This window comes from Heterocephalus glaber, unplaced genomic scaffold (assembly GCF_053883595.1).
Source record: "Heterocephalus glaber isolate CG9 unplaced genomic scaffold, H.glaber_assembly_v1.0 deba00000768, whole genome shotgun sequence".
NCBI lineage: Eukaryota > Metazoa > Chordata > Mammalia > Rodentia > Bathyergidae > Heterocephalus > Heterocephalus glaber.
The window spans coordinates 6,897,644-6,920,571 of record NW_028258162.1 but is presented as its reverse complement, the minus strand read 5'-3'; the positions used below and the strand labels follow the sequence as shown (position 1 = coordinate 6,920,571).

At 35.7% G+C, this 22,928-nt stretch overlaps 1 long non-coding RNA gene across 1 annotated transcript in view; it reads left to right on the top strand.

Annotated features, from left to right (window-relative positions):
- The first annotated feature begins 398 nt into the window (after window positions 1–398).
- The window catches only part of LOC110344873 (uncharacterized), a 157,275-nt gene continuing 134,745 nt past the window's right edge, over window positions 399–22,928 (top strand). The window contains exon 1 of the long non-coding RNA XR_015449661.1: window positions 399–564. This is a non-coding gene — a long non-coding RNA (uncharacterized LOC110344873). The remainder of the gene's footprint in view (window positions 565–22,928) is intronic.

Below are 22,928 nucleotides of genomic sequence, written 5' to 3'. Positions count from 1 at the left end.
AAATTCATAGAAAAGAATAGAAAGAATATATTTAAGTTTCCAATGATTTTCTTTTTATAGTAAAATTGTGGATAATTGCTTTTCCATTTTGAATGGCACCAGAGTCCCAAAAACTGTTTCATTTAGAAATCAGCCTTGTAAAATCCAGGGTGCAGGAGCTGAGACATACAGTGGACTCTTCAACAAGGGGGAAAACCCCAGAAACTAGGGTGAGTGTATTTTTGCAGTTTCTGCGGACAAGTTTAGTCAATAATCCGTATTTAAGATGCACAATTCACCTAATCTTGCTGTTGCTAGTCAATTTGTTGTCCAGCCAGCGGCCGCTACATGCTGCTTTATAACAAAGTCACCCGGTTGAGCTGAATTAGTCAAGTCATGCAACGCCCAGAGGAGTTGCTTTAAGAACAGAAGCAGCAGCGCATGCGTGCGTCAGGCTGCGTGAAAGGACGGCAGGAGCTCCGCGCGCCGGGTGCAGGATGCTACATTGCAGTCTTGCGGATCGAGTCTACTGTGCCCGGACGAGCCATCCAACTGTGAAGCTGAAGACCTTCGATGACTTGCTTTGTAAGTCGCTGGAAGGGTGACCCTGAAGGGAATGATAAAGTTGGTCATACCTCCGTTTTACAAACAGCTCCTTATTAAACACAGGTGAACTCACCTTTGTTTATTCCTTTCGATTTCCACTTTCTTTTGGGTTAAATGTGTTGAATATGTGAGCTTGTTTATTGTTGCATTGTTTGTATTTTTTCAGATTTATTTTTATTTGTTTTAAATTATTTGAGTAATATATATTTACAATACGTATAATTAATTCATCATAGTGGACTAGTCATCTACAAATCACATCTTAATGATTCATTTTTACTGCTGCTTCTCCTCCCTGCCTTCCTATCTCTGTCCATCCTCAGACTCCCTCTCAACTTTGCAAAGTCTACTTGCCTAAAATTACTTGCTCTTCAAATTATTTATATTTGGAGTTTTTCATAATAGAGAAATTAGGCAATATTCAACCCTCTGGGAGTATTTTTAATCATATCATTCTAATTTGTTAGCTTATGAAACTTAAAATTTGTATTATATTAGTTGCCGTAGGATTATATAGTAGATATTTTTAATTTATCAGTTTTACCTTCCACTACTTTTATAAAACTTAACTCTACTTTTGATATTTTCAATGTTTGTAGTGCTGTATATTTTACTTATGTATATTTAAAAACTCATGGGGCCGGGGATTTAGCTCAGTGGTTCTGCCCCCTGCCCCACAAGCACAAGGACCCAAGTTCAATCCTCGGTACCAAAAAAACCCCCAAAAACAAAAAAACGAAAAACAAAAACCTCATATATAATACATATATTTTTATTATTTTTACAGCAATCAGACAATTTTTTTAAAACATTAAGGAAAAAATCCTAGATTTACCCACATAGCTACCATTTCTGGCCCTCTTTATTTATCTATATAGATCATCTTTCCATCCAGCATCTTTCTCTTTTACCTCTGAACTTTGTAAATTTTCTTCTGGCACAGCTCTGCTAGTGACAAAATCATTAAGGTTTTATGTACCAAAGTTTTAATTTCACTTTTGTTTATGAAAGACATTTTACTTGGTATAGCTTTCTAGGTGAGTAGTTTTTATCTTTCAGTTCTTAAAAGATGCTGCTTCTGGGCCGGGGATTTAGCTCAGTGGTTCCGCTGCCTGCCTCGCCAGTACAAGGTCTTGAGTTTGATCCCCGGTACCACAAAAACCCGAACAACAACAACAACAAAAAAGATGTTGCTCCATTTCTTTGGAGCATTTGCTTTGTTTCCAAAAAGAAATCTCCCCTTGTTCTGATCGTAGTTTCTTTGTATGTCATATCTCTTTTTTCTGTGGTTGCTTTTAAGATTTTTCTTTTATTTCTTCACAGGTTTAGAGTAATTTGATTGTGATGTACCTTGGGATCTTTTTCTTCTTGTTTCTTCCTTCAGGATTTGTTGATTGAGTTCTTGGATCTGTGAGGTTGAAATTTGTAAAATTCATAAAACTTTTGCAATTTGGCCATTATTTATTAAAATGCTTTGCATGAATATCCACTTCTTCTTGAAGATTATATATATTTTACAGTGCTTTAAATATACAACTACTAATGTTCTGCCTACTTTTTCTCAGTTATTTTTCCTTTTATTTTCAGTTTCTGTTGCTATGTCATCAAGTTCACCATTGTTTTTTCTGGAATGTTTAATTTGCTGTTAATTTTATCAATGTATTTTTTATTTCAAAAGTATTCATGTTTAGATTTTCTATTTAGGCTTTTTTGTATTTTCTGTATCTCCACTTAACATATTCAATCTTTCCTTTTACTTTTCAATATATAGACTACTTCAATGTTTTACTATACAAGCCTACTGATTATTAGTTGGGATCCTGGCAACATTTATTGTGAGATAATTATTCCTTATGTGCCATCAGTTAGGAGTATTATTTCCAACCACAAGAAGTATAAGCTCTGAGAATTCTGGGCTAGAATCTTTTAAAAAATTGTTTTTCTCTAAATAGGGGCAGTTTTCTCACATATATAATCTTGCTGAATATTCCTAGTAGTGGGAGGATTTATACTACTAAGAAGCTATGTATATCTAGTTTCAAATCCCAGCTTCCCTATTTAGTAATCATTTGTTCTAGGGCCAGGCTTTTACAATTTCTCAACTTAAATATCTCTTTCTTTAAAATGATGCTTATTGTAGTGCCTTTTTCATAGCAATTCTGTGAAAAGAAAATTAAATATTCAGCTTGATGCCTGCCATATAAAATGTAGATATGTATTTGTAAAATATAATGTGATCTGAAAATTCTGTTGCATTTAAAATACATGTTTCTCTTTACAGGAACTTGGAATATTTATATATTTAGCAACAAATTTGTAGTAGTCCATTTTCCACTGCCATAATAAAATTGTCAAGGCTGGGTACTTTATCAAGAAAAGAGATTTGCTTAGCTCACAGTTTGGAGCTGAAAGTCCACATAGCATAGGGGAGGCTCTGTTGCCTAAAACATATCATGGCATATGTTATCACAGCAGGCACTCATGTAAGACAGAGATGTCAGATGGCATGACCAGATGCTAGCGAGGTGGAAGGAGCTAGTCTGACTCTTTCGTAACAGTCATTTTTCTCATGCACTAAAAGGGTCACACAAAACATCATCAGTCCCTTCTGAGGACACATGGGAATGACCTAATCACCTTCCACAAGGCCCTGTGTCTTAAAGGTCCCACCACCTCCCCACATCTTCACACTGCAGGACCAAGCTTCCAACATATGAACCCTATGCAAAACATAGCAAAGCTTGACAACGTTCAACCAATGTCTGGGAATCTACTTCCTGTTCCTACATTGAAGCACACAAAATCATAAGGACATGAGTCTGTGTGGGCTTTGACTTCTGAAATAGAGTTCAATCTCCAGCTGTCACCTAACTTCAAGGAGATGGTTGCAGGGATACTTTTGGATTTATGAAAACAATTAACTTCTTGTGGTCTATTAGTATTCTCACAATCCTACAGTCATTTTTAGCCTGATAGGACAGAAAATTACTTTCTCATGGAACTGTACAAGTATGTTTAAGTACAGTGATATAGTAAGCATAAGAAAATTAATCAAAAAGTTTTTAAAAATCATGGTGCAAAGTAAATCATCAGAATTTTAAGGAAAGTAACAGTTCTGAAGTCATTAGCCTTCTTCAAATTCATTCTCCTTTTCTAAAAATAATGGAATTCTTCCCATCATGGTGTATATGACTTAACAAAGATCACTGTAGAAGTATCATCTCAAAAATATCCCATACATGTCGTCAAGCAAAGAGGATTATTTCTCTCCTAACACGAGTAAAACTATTTTCTTGAGACATCTTGTTTATATTCACAGTTCTATTCAACAAAACACATTTCTTATTTCAGACAGTGTTGTGGAATTCTGGGACTGCTTCATTTGGGAAATCTCATTTGAACAAGACATTTCCTGCACCAGGTCTTTCAGTCTTGTTTTGGGTTGTTTTCCTGCTAGCATTTTGGGATCTCAAAGGTGGTTGTTTTCTATAGATTCTGCACCTCACAGAATGACAGGAAAAAGTGCCGGAAGAAACGAATCACAGGAAATCAATAATAAAAAGAATCCATCGCCCTAGAATAAAATCTAAAACAAAATAACTTTCAACGTTCAGGATGTAGAGACATTTCATAATTTTTAAAATTATATTTATCTGCTTAAGAAAACATCATAGTAAACAACATCATGAAATTTCAGATGATTTGTCCTGGGACAATGGTTACATTTGATAATTTTCTTACTTTAGCATAATATTTATATGCCATTGTTCATTGAAGGACAATAACAATAAATTTCATGTTACTTACATAATAATTTTGATTTTCTCTTTTAACTGTCTAATGTTTTAAAAGTAATGCACTTAATCACCCAGTATTTACTTTATAAGATCCTTGTTTGAATCAGATTTCTAGAGGGAAGTTTTCATAAATTTGCATCTGTCATTTTGAGAGAATAACATAGACTTATTTGTAGTATTTCAATTTTGTACATTTGTAGACAATAAATTAGTTGCCTTGAGAATGTGTAAGTCAGTTTATCATCTTATCCTATAAATCCTACCCCATTACATCAATTTGATTTGACCCTGGAATGTTTTTGGAAAATCAACTGAATGAACCGAATGTTTCATTCAGATTTCCTATGAAACCATGGGATCATTCTTTTTCCAGTGAAGAAGAAAGAGGACAAGAATAATTTGCTATTTGATAATAGCAAATATCATTCTGTCGCTTTTATAACGGTTTCTTAATTACTGCTTTTACACATACAGTTCCATATACATAAATATAGATAGTCTGTCTTTTGCAGTTATGGTCTAAATTCAAGTAGATGAATTATTAGTTACAAAAAGTATTGAAATTATAAAAACAGAGAAATTATAATTTCTGTGATGTAGATTACAAAATACCCACTATAAAATGGAATTGAGAAGAAAAGAGGTAACTTTGGACTTTAGCTGTATCACTTTATTATTGTTGTTCCTGGGGATTAAACTCCTGACTTTCACCCTCACCTACAACCCCAGCCCTTTTTATTTATTTATTTTTAAAGTTTTGAGACAATCTCGCTAAGTCACTAAATTGCCTACTTGAACTTGAACTTGTGATCCTCCTGCTTCAGCCTCCTGAGTAGCTGGGATTACAGGCCTGTGCCAACAGTTTTCCTGATGAAAAGGTAAAATAGTTCTCAATATCACAGTCTCTCATATTGTAGTGCTGTGTCAAGATAACTGAGCCTATTCAGACACTATTTCAGAGTTTAGTTGTCCCACTCCCATTTGGGTTACCCCAAAATCCTACTGCATTATCTTTGAGCTTGCTTCTCACATTTGTTATTGGTACATGAAGAAGATTAATGTAACAGATTTTAGAGGCTTCCATAGTGGTAGTGACCTTCATGAATTCTGAACTGTTCTTTTCCCTTTTGATTTCATATTTATACATCATTCTTATAATAATCTTATACTTTGAAATACTGAAATAAAACATCACATGGAAATATTAATGGATCAAATATTCTGTAGGCTCTTGACCTTAAAAATCTATAAATTAATCATGTCTAATCTTTGGTCATTGACTGTGTGCAATTGTGTCCTGACATTAATAACAATTTCTTGATCTATATTATGTTCTGAAACTCCTGGACATTTATTTCATTCTCAGCTTTACATAATGACTTTATATTCATTGGGATAACTGTATCTCACTTATGTGGATGAGATTGAACAAGGATGTAAATGTTTTACCATTGTATTATCACACATCCTTGGCATTGCTAAATAACTGTTTTCCTGCCCAGTAAAAGGAAGGACTTTTTTGGGGGGTAACAGTTACCAACATGAGGATTTGTAAACCAGGATCACAAGCATAGCAGTGTTGGGTGTCTATGCCTTTTTAATTTCTCATTCTTAATTATTCAGCTATATTTTAATAGTGATTACCATTAAAAGAACTAATAAGTTTTGCTTAAAGTAGTTTCACTTTAAGTACCAGCTTGCTCATGTTTAAATTTCAGTTCTTTTCAGCACCCACAATGGTATGCTGCTAGAGAGAATTTATTTGATGTATTCCTTTATTACTCTTGAATTCAATGTGCTTTTAGAGAACTAATTCTACTCAACAAATGTAGGTGCATCCTTGCAAAAACAGAAAGAAAGAAGGAATGAAAAGCTGCCTGTGTAAGGCACACATATTTTAAACAAAATATCCCTAATGTCCTCATTTTAGAATTTCTTTCTCAATGTGGCCCACCCAGAAAAGATCTGCACAGGCGCACAAGCTTCAGCCAGAGGCTTACCATTGATAAGTGTGTGGCGATCCTAGCCAAAGCCAGTGCCAACAACAGGAACTGAGGTGCACAACCCTGAGCCAAAGGCCCTCCCAGAAAACAGCTACATAGGGGCCCCAGTGAGAGGCATGCCTAGATACCATCCCAAATGTGTTCAGGCCCCAGCCAGAAGCCCACCCAGACAACAGACCAGCTCAGGGATCCAGAGGCCACCACTCTGAACCCAGGAATTGGTGTACTGGTGAGTAGCAGAGTAAAGGCTTCTTGGTGGCTTGCTGAGAATTCAGGACCACTGAGTGAGCAAAAAGTCACCTCAACAAAGCCACAGCAGGCTGCATCTGTTGAAATGAGAAGACATGTAAATAAGTCTCAAAACCAGACTTCCAGATCACCTAAGGCAACACCAAAGGGCAACAAGATGGAACAATCTTATACTCAGCCACCTGGACTCGCTGAACTGGCAACAAAAGAGGACCTGGAAAAAATGAAATCAGAAATAATTTCTCAGATAACAGCAGAGATTTTGCCCATAGTACAAGACACAATTAATAAATCTAGAGCAGAGCAGACACAGATAAAAATATAGAGAAGCTGGGGAACATGATGGAATCCCAACATAGGAAATGAATGGAATCCATAAAACAGATGCAAACAGATTTTCAGGAGATTAAAAACTCAATTGAAGGTTTACACAGAAGAATGAGCCAATCCAAGGGTAGAATTTCAGATATAGAAGATAGGATTGCAATTAGTGAGCAGGAAAAGAAAAATTTCTTAAAAATAGTAAGGAACCATGAGAATTCAATCCATCAGCTGCTAGATGATGCAAAGAAGAATAACATCAAAATGATCAGAGTCAATAGAAAAATAGGAGAAAGTGCAGATGACATAAAAAAACCTCTTCACAGAAGTAATGGCAGAAAACTTCCCAAATAGGGGAAAAGAACTTGACATAGAGATAAGTGAGGCATATAGGACTCCAAATAGCCATGATCAAAAAAATTCTACACACAGGCGTATAATAGTTAAGATTCCAGAAACCCAACAGAAGAATAAAATTCTACAGGCAGTTAGAGAAAGAAACAAATCACATACAAAGGAAAGCCCATCAGAATCACAGCAGGCTTTGCAACACAAACCCACAAGGCAAGAAGAGCCTGGAGTGATGTATTTCATGCCCTCAAGGAAAACAATCTCCGACCCAGATTGATGTACCCTGCCAAACTATCTTTCAAAATTGATGGAGATAAGATACTTTCATGACAAAGAGCACCCCAGGAACTTCATGAATACCAAACCAGCACTCCAAAAAATTTTAAACAATATCCTCGGAAAAAGACAATGAGGATCACAACCCCAGGAAGCCCAGCAGAATTAATCCATCAGGCATGACAAGAAATTAAATGCAAAGGGGGAGAATCCAGTGAAAAGAAAAAGTCATGACAAGGATAAGTCAATACATATCAGTTATAACTATCAATGTGAAAGCTCTCAATTCACCAATCAAAAGAAATAGACTGGTCCACTATCACCACTTCTGTTCAGTATAGTTCTGGAAACATTAGCCGCAACAATTAGAAAAGAGAAAGAAATAAAAGGAATAAAGATAGGAAAGGAAGAAATTAAACTGTCATTATTTGCTGACAATATGATACTTTACATAGAAGACCCAAAAACTCTGCCAAAAGACTTCTAGACTTAATTGACAGATTCAGTAGAGTAGATAGATACAAGGTCAACACTCAAAACAAAATAGCTTTCCTATACACAAATAACAGACTCTCTGAGAGAGAAATTAGGGTAATAATTCCTTTTACAATAGCATCCAAAAAACTGAAATACCTAGGAATCAATCTAACAAAGGAAGCAAAAGACCTCTACATTGAAAACTACAGCACTCTGAAAAAAGAGATTGAAGTGGGTATAAGAAAATGGAAAGACATCCTTTGCTCCTGTGTAGGAAGAACCAATATAGTCAAAATGGTCATACTTCCAAAACTGCTGTATTTAGTTAAATCTGTATTTAATGCAATGCTGATTGAAATTCCAACAATATATTTCACAGACCTAGAGAAAACAAACCAAAAATTCATTTGGAACCACAAGAGACCTAGATTAGCAAAATCTACTCTAGGCAACAGAGACATGGCAGGGGATATCACAATCCCCAACTTGAAACTATACTACAAAGCTACTGTGATTAAAAAAACCACCATGGTACTGGCAAAGAAACAGACCCGAGGATCAGTGGAATAGATTAGAAGATGAAGAAACAACTCCAGACATACTCAGCCACCTCATCTTTGACAAAGGAGCCCACCATTCTCATTGGAGGAAAGATAGACTCTTTAATAAATAGTGCTGGAAAAACTGGGTTTCAACTTGCCAAAGATTAAAACTAGACCCATATCTATCACCATGAACTAAACTAAGATTGAAGTGTATTAAAGATCTAAATATTAAAACAGAAACATTAAACTTGATGGAAGATAAGTTAGGTAGAACTCCTGAAGACATTGGCATAAGAAAAGACTATATGAACCAAATCTCAGTAGCATGAGAACTAGCACAAAGAATCAACAACTGGGATCTCATCTTATTAAAAAGCTTCTGCACTGAAAGAGAAATGACCAACAGAGCTAAGAGAAAACATACAATGTGGGAAAAAACTTTTAGCAGCTGTACCTCAGACAAAGGACTACTATCTAGAATATATAAAGAACTCAAAAAAATTCAGACCCCCCCCAACTCAAAGACCCAATCCAAAAATGGGCATCTGAAATGAACAGACATTTCTCAGACAAAGAAGTAAAAGCAGCAAATAAGCATATGAAAAAATGTTCAACATCACTGGCCATTTGAGAGATGCAGATGCAAACAACACTGAGATTCCACCTCACCCCAGAAAGAATGGCTGCTATGAAGAAATGAGCCAATAACAAATGCTAGTGGGGTTGTGGGGAAAACAAAAACTTCTCCATTGTTGGTGGGAGTGCAGACTGGTGCAACCACTGTGGAAATCAGTATGGAGATACCTCAAAGAACAAGGACTAGAGGTCCCATTTGACCCAGCTATTCCCCTGCTGGGTATCGTCCCAAAAGAATTAAAAGGATCATACCACAATGATATATGTGCACCCATGTTTATAGTGGCACAGTTTGTAATATCTAAAGCTTGGAAACAGGCCAAGTGCCTGTCAACTGGAAAATAGATAAAGAAGATGTAGATTTTTTATAAAATGGAATACTACTCAGCCATAAAAACAAGAAATTAGAGACATTTATAGCTAAATGGATGCATATTGAGGCCATACTTTTAAGGGAAATAAATAGAACACACGTGTAAATACCTAATACTTTCTCTAGTGTGAGAAACTGAAAGTGTAAATAAGGATTAAAATGATTAAAACGAATAATTGATAATTTGAAATAGGAAGAAAAGCTCCAAAAGGGTAGGGGAAGTGGGAGGGGGAGAGGAAAGGAAAGAAGGGAAAGGAAAAATTATGAGAAAAGAAAAAGAAATGGAAACAAAGTCTTTGTAAATAGGGAAGGGTGGAGGGAGTGAAGGGAGCACAGGGAATGGGGAAAAAATAAGAACCAAGATACATCATGTAGATGTACAAGCACCCAATGATAAAGGTAAACATATTATATACCTAAAATGTACCAATAAAAGAATTTAAGCAAAAAAAAGAAAGGAAGAAAAGAAATAGAGTGGCAGAAGGGGTCAGGAAGCAAGATCCAACAACATGTGGCATACAAAAAACAAACTTAATTCAAAAAGAAACTCATAGACTGAAGGTTAAAGGGTGGAAAACATTACTACATGCAACAAGAACCCCCCCCAAAACAGGAGTAGCTATACTCTTTGCAGATCAAGTGGATTTCAAACCAACACTGATTAAGAGAGACAAAGAAGGACACTACATCCTTGTAAAGGGAACATTCCAACAGGAAGAGATGACAATCATAAATATCTATGCACCAAACACTAGTGGGCCCAACTATATAAAACAAATACTGACGGACATGAAAAGTCGTATATGTACTAATACAATAATAGTGGAGGAACTCAATCCCCCATTGTCACAAGTAGATCAACTAGACAAAAAATAAGTAATGAAATACTAGAACCCAAATGAACTCTTGAACACATGAACTTAGCAGATGTTTACAGAATGTTCCAACCCACAAAATCAGAATACACAAAATCAGAATACACACAGCTGCACACGGGTTGGTCTCCAAAATAGACCACATGCTCATTCATAAAACATGTTTACATAAGTGCAAAGGAATTGAAGTTATCCCTATATATTATCAGATCATAGTGCGATGAAATTGGAGATCAATAGAAAAAGAAACCTCAAAAATTTCATAAACACATGGAAATTGAACAACACACTTCTGAATAACCAATGGATCACAGAGGAAATTGAAGAAATCAGACAGTTCCTTCAATTAAATGACAATACAACATATCAGAATCTAAGGGACACAATGAAAGCAGTCATATGAAGGAAATTCATAGCAGTGAATATTCATATTAGTAAAACACAGTGAGCCCAATTAAACAACCTGATGCTGAACCTCAAGGTTCTAGAAAAAAAAAAAAGAGCAGGACAAACCCAAAGCTCATACAAGGGAGGAAATTATAAAGATCAGAGGAGAAATCAATGCAATGGAGACTAAGAGAACGATACAAAAAATCAGTGAAGCCAAGAGTTTGTTCTTTGGAAGAATAAACAAAATTGACAAACCCTTAGCCAACTTTATCAGAAAAAGGAAAGAAAAGGCCCAAATTCATGCAATTAGGAATGAAAAGTGTGAAATTACAACAGACCCAGCAGAAATCCAGAGGATCATCAATACCTACTTCCAGAACCTATATGCCAATAAGAGGGAAAACACAGAAGAAATAGACAGATTCCTAGATACATATGAATTACCAAAGTTGAACGAAGAAGACCTAAAAATTCTAAACAACCTATTATCAATCAATGAAATTGAAAATGTAATTAAAAACTTACCTACTAAGAAAAGCCCAGGTCCTGATGGCTTCACTCCTGAATTCTACAAGACATTTAGAGAGGAACTAGTGCCACTACTGTTTAAACTCTTCAATGAAATTGAAAGGGAAGCAATATTCCCAAATTCATTCCTGGAAGCAAGCATCACTTGATCCCCAAAGCAGAGAAAGACCCAACTGAAAAAGAGAACTATAGGCTAATCTCACTAATGAACATAGATGCAAAAATCCTTAATAAGATACTGGCAAATAGAATGCAGAAGCTCATCAAGAAGATCATACACCCTGATCAAGTGGGATTCATGCCAGGGAGGCAGGGTTGGTTCAATATATGAAAATCAATCAATGTAATACACTATATCAATAGAGCCAAGGACAAAAACCATATGATTATCTCCATAGATGCAGAAAAAGCATTTGACAAAATCCAACATGCATTTATGATAAAAACCCTACAAAAATTTGGAATAGATGGTCTCTACCTCAATCTGATAAAAGCCATCTATGAAAAACCAAAAGCCAGTATCATAATAAATGGTCAAAAACTGAAATCCTTCCCACTAAAATCAGGAACAAGACAAGGATGTCCACTATCACCACTCTTGTTCAATATAGTTTTGGAAATGTTAGCCTCAGCAATTAGACAAGAGAAAGAAATAAAAGGAATAAAGATAGGTAATGAAGAAGTCAAATTGTCCTTACTTGCAGATGACATGATACTCTATATAGAAGACCCCAAGAACTCTACCAAAAGTCTTCTAGACTTAATAACCAAATTCAGTCAAGTAGCTGGTTACAAGGTCAACACACAAAAATCAATAGCTTTCCTCTACACAAATGACAGACTCACTGAGAGAGAAATAGGGCAAATAATTCCTTTCACAATAGCATCCAAAAAACTGAAATACCTAGGAATTAACCTAACAAAAGAAGTCAAAGACCTCTTCTCTGAAAATTATGGCACTCTGAAAAGAGAGATTGAAGACAATATAAGAAAATGGAAAGACATCCCCTTGCTCCTGGATAGTAAGAATCAACATAGTGAAAATGGCCATACTTCCAAAACTGCTACATAGATTCAATGCAATCCCAATTGAGATCCCAGCAGCATACTTCACAGACTTTGAGAAAATAATCCAAAAATTCATTTCGAACAAAAAGAGATCTAGAATAGCAAAAGCAGTTCTAGGCAACGGAGACATGGCAGGGGTATCACAATCTCCAACTTGAAACTATACGACAAAGCTACTGTGACAAGAAAGAATGGTACTGGCCAAGAAACAGACCTGAGGACCAGTAGAACTGATTAGAAGATGCAGAAACAACTCCAGACACACTCAGCCACCTCATGTTCGACAAAGGAGCCAAACACCCTCGCTGGAGGAAAGATAGCCTGTTTAATAAATAGTGTTGGAAAAACTGGGTTTCAACTTGCCAAAGATTAAAACTAGACCCATATCTATCATCATGCATTAAACTAAAATCAAAATGGATTAAAGATCTAAATATTAAAACAGAAACACTAAACCAGATGAAAAAGAAGTTAGGTAGAACTCTTGAAAACATTGGTGTAGGAAAAGATTTTATGAGCAAAACCTCAGTTCCCTGTGAACTAGCACAAACAATCAACAAGTGGGATCTCTTCTTACTAAAAAGCTTCTGCACACCAAGAGAAACCACCAACAGTGTGAAGAGATAACCCATAATGTGGGAAAAAATTTTCACCAGCTGTTCTTCAGACAAAGGTCTGCTATCTAGAATGTATAAAGAACTTAAAAAAATCAGACCTCCCAAATTTAAAGACCCAATCCGAAAATGAGCATCTGAAACGAACAGACATTTCTCAGACAAAGAAGTAGAAATAGCAAATATACATATGAAAAAAGCTCAATATCACTGGTTATTTGAGAGATGCAAATGAAAACAACACTGAGGTCCCACCTCACCCCAGAGAGAATGGCTGCTATCATGAAACTAACAAATAACAAATGCTGGGGGGCTGTGGGAAAAGAGGAACCCTGCTCCACTGCTGGTGGGAGTGCAGACTGGTGCAACCACTGTGGAAATCAGTATGGAGATACCTCAAAGAACTAGGACTGGAAGTCCCATTTGACCCAGCTATTCCCCTGCTGGGGATCTTCCCCAAAGAATTAAAAGAATCATACCACAGTGATATATCTGCACCCATGTTCATAGTAGCACAACTTGTAATAGCTAAAACTTGGAAGCAACCCAATTGCCCATCAACTGGAGACTGGATAAAGAAAATGTGGTTTATTTTATACAATGGAGTACTACTCAGCCATAAAGAACGAGAATCTAGAGACATTTATAGCTAAATGGATGCACATTTAGGCGATACTCTAAAGTGAAATAAATAGGACACACGTGTAAATACTGAATAGTTTCTCTGGTGTGAGAAACTTAGAGCGTAAATAAGGATTAAAAGATATAATGGAAAATGTGGAATAGGAAGAAAAGGGGCAAAGGGGAGGGGGAAGTTGGAGGGGTAGGGGAAAAGAAAGAAAGGAATGGAATTAATATAAAAGAAGAAAAAATGGAGACAAACTGTAAATAGGGAGGGATGGAGGGGGTGAAGGGAGGGCAGGGGAATGGGGAAAAAATAAGAAACAAGATGGATTATATAAAGGTGCAAATTCCCAATGATGAATGTCATTATATTGTATACATTAAATGTACTAATAAAATTGATTAGAAAAAAAAAGAACTTCTGCACAAGTTTTACTCTCACTACTGTGACCTTGGCAACAGGAACCACCGTTGCTCCAGACAGTTAATTGATGGTGGTCTTCCATGGGCATTTCGATGTTTTTTGTGCACTGAGTTTCTTTTTTGTTTGTACTGTTACGTAGCGAAATCAGAAGAATCCAGAGAACATGGAAACTTTCTTTTCACTGGTGGGTTACAAAAGAAGCTAACTGACGTCTCATACTTTGTCTTGAGGATTTTGCAGCAGGCATCTTGGAAGCACATCTATTGAAGGGGACAGGAGGGGACAGGCAGAGTTTTTATTTTAAGTGGCCTCCAGAAATTGATGGGGAAGAGGAAGGATGGGAGCAATAACTGGCAACAGGAAGAGGGCTTTCAACTGGACCTTTTGCTTCCAAGGTGGAAGCTACAACTGGATGGAACCCATCTTAGTAGATGATGTCCCAGGGCCACGATGGGGCTGATGTTTTCCATGTGGAGATTGTGGAGCACATGACCTTACAGAAGACCACAGGCTAATAGGAATCAAAGTGGGGTCTTAGTTTGTTTTTGATCGACTGTTCTGATTTTGGACAATTTTAGCAGCTTGCTAGTTCTTGAGTAGCAAAGTTTGGACTTTCATGTTAGCACCTTGGAATGATTTATTTTTTTATTTTTTAATTGTTTCCCCATTAAGTTTATTGGTACATTTTTGTATAAAATACAGTTACATTCATCATTGGGATCTTGTACCATTACATGAGTCTCTTGGTTCTTATTTTTTTCCCCTTCTCTTGCCCTCCCTTCACCCCCTCCACCCTTCCCTATTTGCAAAGACCTTGTTTCCATTTTTTTTCCTTTTCTCATATTTTTTCCTTTCCCTTTTTTTCCTTCCTCTACCCCTCCCAATTCCCCTGCTCTTTTAGACCTTTTCTTCCTGTTACACAATATTAGTTATACATTTTTAAAATTATAATATTAAGATCTAGGAGACATTACCACAGATTTTACAGAATTTAAAAGGATATAGAAAGCATATTACAAAAAATCTTTTTTGAAATAAATTTGACAACTTCTAAGAAGGACCTTGGAAGACAAATTAATGAAACTAACTCTGGAGGAAATATAAAATATGAATAGCACCTATTAAAGAAAGTATATTCCTAGCTTGAAAACCTACCTATATGACAACAGCAGGCTCATAAACATTTTAACTGATAAATTATATCAAAAATTTAAAGCAGAAAAAAGAAGGAACACTTCTCCCCTCATTTTAGGAAATTGATGTTGTGCTAATCCTAAAACTGGATAAAGATAATAGAAGAAAAAAGTATGAACATAGATAGAAATTTGTTTAACAAAACAAACTATTGGAAGTCAGATCTGGCAGGATGTAGAAAGTGGTTTTGTTATAGGGATGGCAGTGTTGGTTTAGCATTGGAAGATCCACCCCCAAAAGTCATCATTTTAACAGAGGAAAGGAAAAAGCCATATGATCCTGTCACTAGTTGGAAAAAAAGTATTGGACTAAATTCTACAGCTGTTCATGGTAAAAGCTATCAGGAGACTAGCAGTAGAACAGAAACTCCTCAACAGATTAAAGACATGTACTCCATACTTCCAGCAAGAATGCCTTATATAAATTGAGAAGATACAATGCTTTCTCCTTAAGGTGGGGAACAAGAGCAGATATGCTTACTCTTTATCTGTCCATTAAACTTTGAAACCTAGTCCCCACCAAAATAATCTGGCAATAAAATGATACAACTAGGATAGGATTGGCACAGCAGAAGCAAAATCTTTATATGTAGATGAAATGATCATCTACAGAGAAAATACTAAGAAATTTCTAGAAGCCCCTAGAACTTGTATTTGAATTTAGCAGGATTAGAAAACATGAGGTATATATAAAAATTCAGGTCTGTGTATACTTGCTATAAATGAAGAATTGGATATTGAAATTTAAAAGTTATGTAGGAGTACAAAGGACCTAGAAAAGTTAAAAACAAAAACAAAAACAAAAACAGTGTTGGAAGACGTTTAGTACTTAATTTTAAGACTCCTTCTAAAGCTACAGTAATCAAGGCAGTGTTGCTGTAAGGAAAGACATATAGATCATTGGAATAAAACAGAGAATCTAGAAATAGAACCACACATATATGGTCTACTGAGTTTTGAAAGATTATTTAACATTAGCATTTTATAGAATATAAACTCAATTCAAGAGCCGAGGAAGAGATAGTGTTTTCAGCAAATGGCACTAGAATACCTGGTATCCATATATAAAAAATTAACCTCAACCCTTTATTACCATACATGAAAATAATTTGAAGGGATCTATGAACCTAAATATGAAAGCCTAAAAGTATAAAGCTTTAAGAAGAAATTATAAGGGAAAATATTTATGAATTCAGGGTAAGCAAGAACTACCTAGGATACAATAAACATGATGTATAAAAGAAAAAAATTGATAAATGAGATTCCATCAAAATTTAGAGCTTTAAATGACATCATTAAAAGGAAAAGTAGTCCTTAAACAGACCATATTTACAATGCATATAACCTATGAGCAGAATATATAAAGAATTCTTAGAGCTCATTAATAGGCAGCCCAATTAAAATGTAGACATAAGAAGATGATAAATAGCCAGTATAGCACAAGGAATGGTGTGTAACTCTAGAATCAGAAAAATACTAATCAGTATAATAATAAGATTGAATTATACACTCATTAGGGAGATGAAGTTAAAAGTTTTAAAAGCCTTGTCATGACTTTTTCTTTTTTTTGGATTCTCCTTCTTTGCGTTTAATTTGTCGCACCCAACAAATTCATTCTGCTGAGTTTCCTGGGGTTGTGATCCTCATTGTCTTTTCCTAGGGTATTGTCTAAAGTTTTTTGGAGTGCCGGTTTGGTATTCATGAAGTTCCTGAGGTGCTCTTTGTCATGAAAGTATCTTATTTCTCCATCAATTTTGAAAGATAGTTTTGCAGGGTACATCAATCTGGGTTGGAGGCTGTTTTCCTTTAGGGCTTGAAATACATCACTCCAAGCTCTTCTTGCCTTGAGGGTTTGCATTGAGAAGTCTGCTGTGATTCTGATGAGGTTTCTTTGTATGTGATTTGTTACTTTCCTCTCACTGCTTGTAGAATTTTGTTCTTCTGTTGGATTTCTGGAATCCTAACTATTATATGCCTATGTGTAGACTTTTTTTGATTAAGGCTAGCTGGAGTCCTATATGCCTCACTTATCTGTATGTCAAGTTCTTTTCCCCTCCTTGGGAAGTTTTCTGCCATCACTTCTGTGAAGAGTTTTTTATGTCATCTGCACTCTCTCCTCTTTCTTCATTGACTCCAATCAGTCTTATGTTATTCTTCTTTCCATCATCTAGCAGCTGCTGGATTGATTTCTCGTGTTCCCTTACAATTTTAAAGCAATTTTTCTTTTCCTCCTCACTAATTGCAATCTTATCTTCTTCTTTTTTTTTTTTTTGGTACCGGGGATCAAACTCGGGTCCTTCCGCTTGCAAGGCAGGCGGCAGAACCACTGAGCTAAATCCCCGGCCCAACAATCTTATCTTCTATATGTGAAATTCTATCCTCACATTGGTTCATTCTGCTGCGCAGACTTTCAATGAAGTTTTTAATCTCCTAGAAATCTGTTTGTATCAGTTTTATGGATTCCATTTGTTTCCTATGTTGGGATTCCATCATGTTCCTCAGATCCTCTATTTTTTTATCTGGGTCCTCTCTAGATTTATTAATCATGTCTTACACCATGAGCAAATCTTTGCTGTTATCTGAGTAATTATTGTGATTTCATTGTTCCCAGATCCTCTTTTGTTGCCAGTTCAGAGAGTCCTGGTGGTTGAGTATCAGATTGTTCCATCTTGTTTCCCTTTGGGGTTGCTGTAGGTGATCTGGAACTGTTTTTGAGGCTTGTTTATGTGTTTTCTCATTTCCACAGAGGGGGCGGTGCTTCTGGCACCCACGGGGCTCACCTTCTCTGCCCTAGGAGCCTGGGATGGAGGTGGGGAGCTTCCTTCCAGGTGCTGGGACTGGCTCACCTTCTCTGCCCTAGGAGGCCTTGGAATGATTTATGAGGCACATGTAATGGGAAATTGCATTTTGTTTATATTTTCATGCACTTTCAAAGAGAAAAAAATGACGCGTTTGTAAAAATTTTAGTACATTTATTATCTTTTGTCAACATGTGTTGTAGCAAAATGTAAGAACCATGGTTAAGTAAAACACATCCATAATAATGTTTGTTATTAAGAAAATAAATGTTTTCATCAGCAGGATCCAAACTACAAAGTGTTTTGAGATCCAGACTCATGAATAAATTACAAAAATAACATGAAACCAATGAAAGATACTGTACTACAATTTCAAAATCTCTATAAAACTATAAAGAGCACCAGCTGGAAAAAAGATTTCCCAGAAACTATGTCAAGTGTCCAGGCAGATGGTGGATTTTAGCAAGTAAATACTGAGGTTAGATGACCTGGGCCTACACATTGGCTTTTTCATGATCTGGGGTAATCCCTTTGCTGGCACTTGGCTCTATTTCCCTGACTAGAGGTAAATTCCACTGGGAATACCTTCTCCTCCTATTTCACCAGGTCACTGGTTGCTATCAGTCATAAGGGCATTTGTCTGGCATTTAAGTATCATGTGTATTTTATATATTGTCTTTGTAGGAGTAACTGTGCTTATAGGCAGATGACCAGGCAGCTCTTCAGCAAACAGAAGGCACCTAAAAAGGTAGTGAGTAAGAGATGATGCTGGGCTCATTCTTCTCCTTATTTTATTTACTCTTTGTGATCCTTAAAGCATATTTTGCTTTTCTTATTTTACTTATTTTCAGAGAAGTTAGAAGGAACCAAAGGTTCCTTCTTCACAGAATCCGGTAGCAAATTTCACATCTGGCAAAGAATAATATGTGACTATTCTAAAAGTCTAAGCTGATAAGACCAAAGCAATGACAAAACTTTCTGGTTAAAAATAATGAAGATGGAAACATGGCTGAATTGAATTAACATAGTCAAGAGACTTCTGTGGCTATTCATTGTACACATGCTATTCTGACTTTCTTTATTTGAAGATAAATGTATGTTTATACATTTTAAATGTTATTACAGGGATGTTATTCAGAAGAAATTTTTTCTACGGCCTTCATATATTATTGGATCAAATAAAAAGATTCACTGTATGTAAATGGTATGAGGCAAAGTTCTCATGCCTTTTAAAAACTTAATAATATTAGTTAACACAATAAATGAATGAGTGACTCACTGTTTCCACTCAGACTGCATGGTACACAACATCGTGCCATAATCTAGATTTTGTAACCAGTGTTGAAGGTCATATTAGAGTAATTTAAGTCTAAGTTTACTTTTGTTTCTTTAATAATTATCTAGAATTAACTAGAAAATCACAATATTTTTGTAATTCTCTTGGCTACCATAGATAACCTTGAAATGAAATAATTTGAAAGTTGCTTTTGATAGCTCAGATCCTTGCTGTGAAACATCCTTGTCATTCACACAATTCATGTTTACAGGAATTTATTTGTGGCTGACTTCTAATATTTATTGCATAGACATTGTGGGGCTCACTGTCTTTGAATTGTGTGTATTTTTGTTTTGTGAGGCAACTGAGGATGAGAATAGAAAAATGGGCTTTGTTTTTAAAAGCAAGTAACCAGGGGATCCTGGAAAGACACACATGCTATTCCACACCGAGCAAATGCAGGTTGTGCACACCACATCTGTTTCTTCTGTATCACAGTCTCTTTTAGTACCACATTAGTAAAATAATTGCCATTTTGGCAAACAACTCTGCTTGATTACTTCTATGAATCTGCTTTTCATTTTCCTTAAAGAAGCCATAACTATTAGAAGCAGTCTTTCATACTCCTCAAAAAGCTCCTCTTTTCTTCATTTAGTCTTTCTTCATTTCTTCTTTAGTCTTCATTTAGTCTTAAGGCAGAATACAAACACTTTAGCTTTTAAAATGTTTTAAAAATGCACACATCAAAGATTTTTATTTCCAGTAAACATAAAAGAGCTTACCAGTAACACTGATAATATCCCCCCCAAACAATAACAGCCCTCACCTCAATTTTAAAATAAGAAGTATGGAAACTACACTTAAAACCTATAATTCTTCTTACATGGATGACTTTTTAAAAATGTTTAAGACCTTCTTGAATTCAGTATATTCTTACTATTAACAGGTTATTGCATCTTCTATAAATCATTGATTTCCTTCCATTTTTGAGGTTCTAAACATGCTTTGTGGAAAAAAATTAGATTGTGGTATAAAGTGAATTAAAAATCGATATAAGTATACTAAAAATCATTAGACTTGTATGATTAACAATTAAATGATTTTATATATGTAAATTGCACCCACAAAAAAAAGCTGTTAAAACTATGGTAAGTTTATCAGTGTTCGAGTGTTCTTGATATTTGGGTGATTTTTTGCAGAGTGGAAACCTTATCATTTTAAAAATAGATTTATTAGAGTTTCATTTACATAGCATGAAATCCACTCTTTCTAAGTGTACAATTTAGTGATTTTTAAGTAAATTTATAGTCTGTATGAAGATGTATAGCTATGTTGTAGAATCTATTCATTACAGCATTAATGATTAATGCTCCTTTGAATTTGACATGTTGTTTGATGGAATGGTTGCTAAAGCAGTATTCTTGCCATCATAGTGACTAATGCAAAAGTCGAATTCCTCGCCCTTTTCCTGCCCATGTTCTGGAGTTGGGAACTCACTAGTTAATGGAACTTCGGTAAAGGGACTCAGGCCTGTGACACTGAGCGCGGCGTGTTCTGGTTGGTCCGAGCCTTCTTCACTCCATCCTAGGGCTGAAGGCTTTCTCCTTGATAAAGAAGACGCTCCCCTTGGGTAGATAACAAAGCAAATCAGAGTTAGCCTTACCGCAGCAGGCTTCTAGGCAAAGTTAAGAACATGGGTAAGACCGAATAGGTTTTCCTTATTAGGTTTCTTGTTTGTTTGTGAATTCTTCGAGGACTAGAATCTGAAATTTTCCTACAGTGTCTAAAACAAGCAAACTGTGCTGTACAGTATGTCAAATATTTCCACTTATTTATGATGGTTAACAAAAGAAGGAGGAAATGACTTGTTCTGAAGGCAAAGTGAGTCTGGAGAGCGACCTTCCAAGGTGAACATTCCAACACCACTCTCTCTCTCTCCAGTAAATTATTTTTTAAAAACTCAACAGTGAAATATTTCCTTAAAAATTACCTATGTCCTCTATACTTATGCCCTGTTAAAATAAAAAAATTTTACAAGCAAATTTTGATACTCAACACTCTTTTGTTACACATGTAGGTCTAGGTCTCCTAATGATTCTGGGTTCAACACCTGCTGGTGTTCTTAACTCATTGGTAATCTCACCATATTCTTAAACACCTTGATTACAGTATTAATTATCTATCGCAAAACTCGTTCAAAGTGTAAAATTCAATAACTTTTAGCAGATATATAGACTTGTGAAATCATCACCACAATATAAGTTAAAACATTTTCCTCACTTTCCCCCAAATCCTGTGCTAATTAGCAGTCACTCCTCATTCTTCCCTTTTCCCCCTATGCTCCATTGCCAAGAAAATTATTTTCACTATATATAAATTTGCCTTTTCTGGACATTTCATATGAATAAATTCATGCAATATGTATTTTGTGACTGATTTCTTTCATTTAGCCATCCATGTGGTAGCATGGTATCAATACTTCATTCTTTTTGTTGGTGAATAGTATTCCATTGTAATGACACATAAAGTTATATTTATCCATTTACCAGTTGATGGAAATTTAGATTATGTCTCCCTTGTCCATTCTGTTACTATAGCACAACCCTTGAGAGTTGGTGTTTATAAAAGAAGGTTTTTAAGCTCATGGTTCTGGAGGCTGGGAAGTACAAAATCAAGGTGCTAGCTTGTGCTTCTGCCTCCTGGTGGCAGTGTGAATAGATGTGTAGAAGAGACACAGCACAAAGAGTGCCTGCCACATATTCTCACTAAACCAGTCTTGTAAGAGTGACAACTCACTTGTACCTGGAGATTTAACTCAACCTAGCAGCAGGAGTTAATCCCTCTTAATGACTGAACCATCTCAAAGGCTGAGCTTCCCCACAATTACAATCCACCTTCAGCATGAGTTTTGGAAGAGATAAACTTTGTTCAAACCAATGCACCCCCTTTGGCTATCATGCTACAATTTCTTGTGTGGATGTTTTCATTTCTCTCAGATATTTACCTAGGAATAAACTTGGTAGGTCGTATGGCAAATATGTGATTTAGCATGGTAAGAAGCTACCTGAATATTTTCCAAAACTGGCTACAATATTTATAGCCCCTCCCCCTGCATTCCTGAGGCTTCTAATTCTCTATACTTTTACCCAATTGTGTGTCTTTTAAATTATATCTGTTCTAGTAGATGTGGAATGACACTTTATTGTGGTTTTCATTTGTACTTACTTATCATAAATTTAGTGTATTTCAAACATTCCTATATCTGTATCTATATGATGCCTTTAAAATAATCCAAAGATATTTTTAAATCAGGAGAACAGTGAAATTTATAACCCTGAATTAGTCTAGTTTCTCCTATAGTTGTTCTTAGTATGTCAAACCTGTAATCAAAATGAGTAGGCTATTTAAATAACAGTATTTGTCAGGCTGTCAAGAAGGCCAACTCAGGAATAAAAGTTGTGTAAGATTTCACCTTACACATACTTAAGTCATCTCAAAAATATATTGAGATACTTCTGAAGTAGT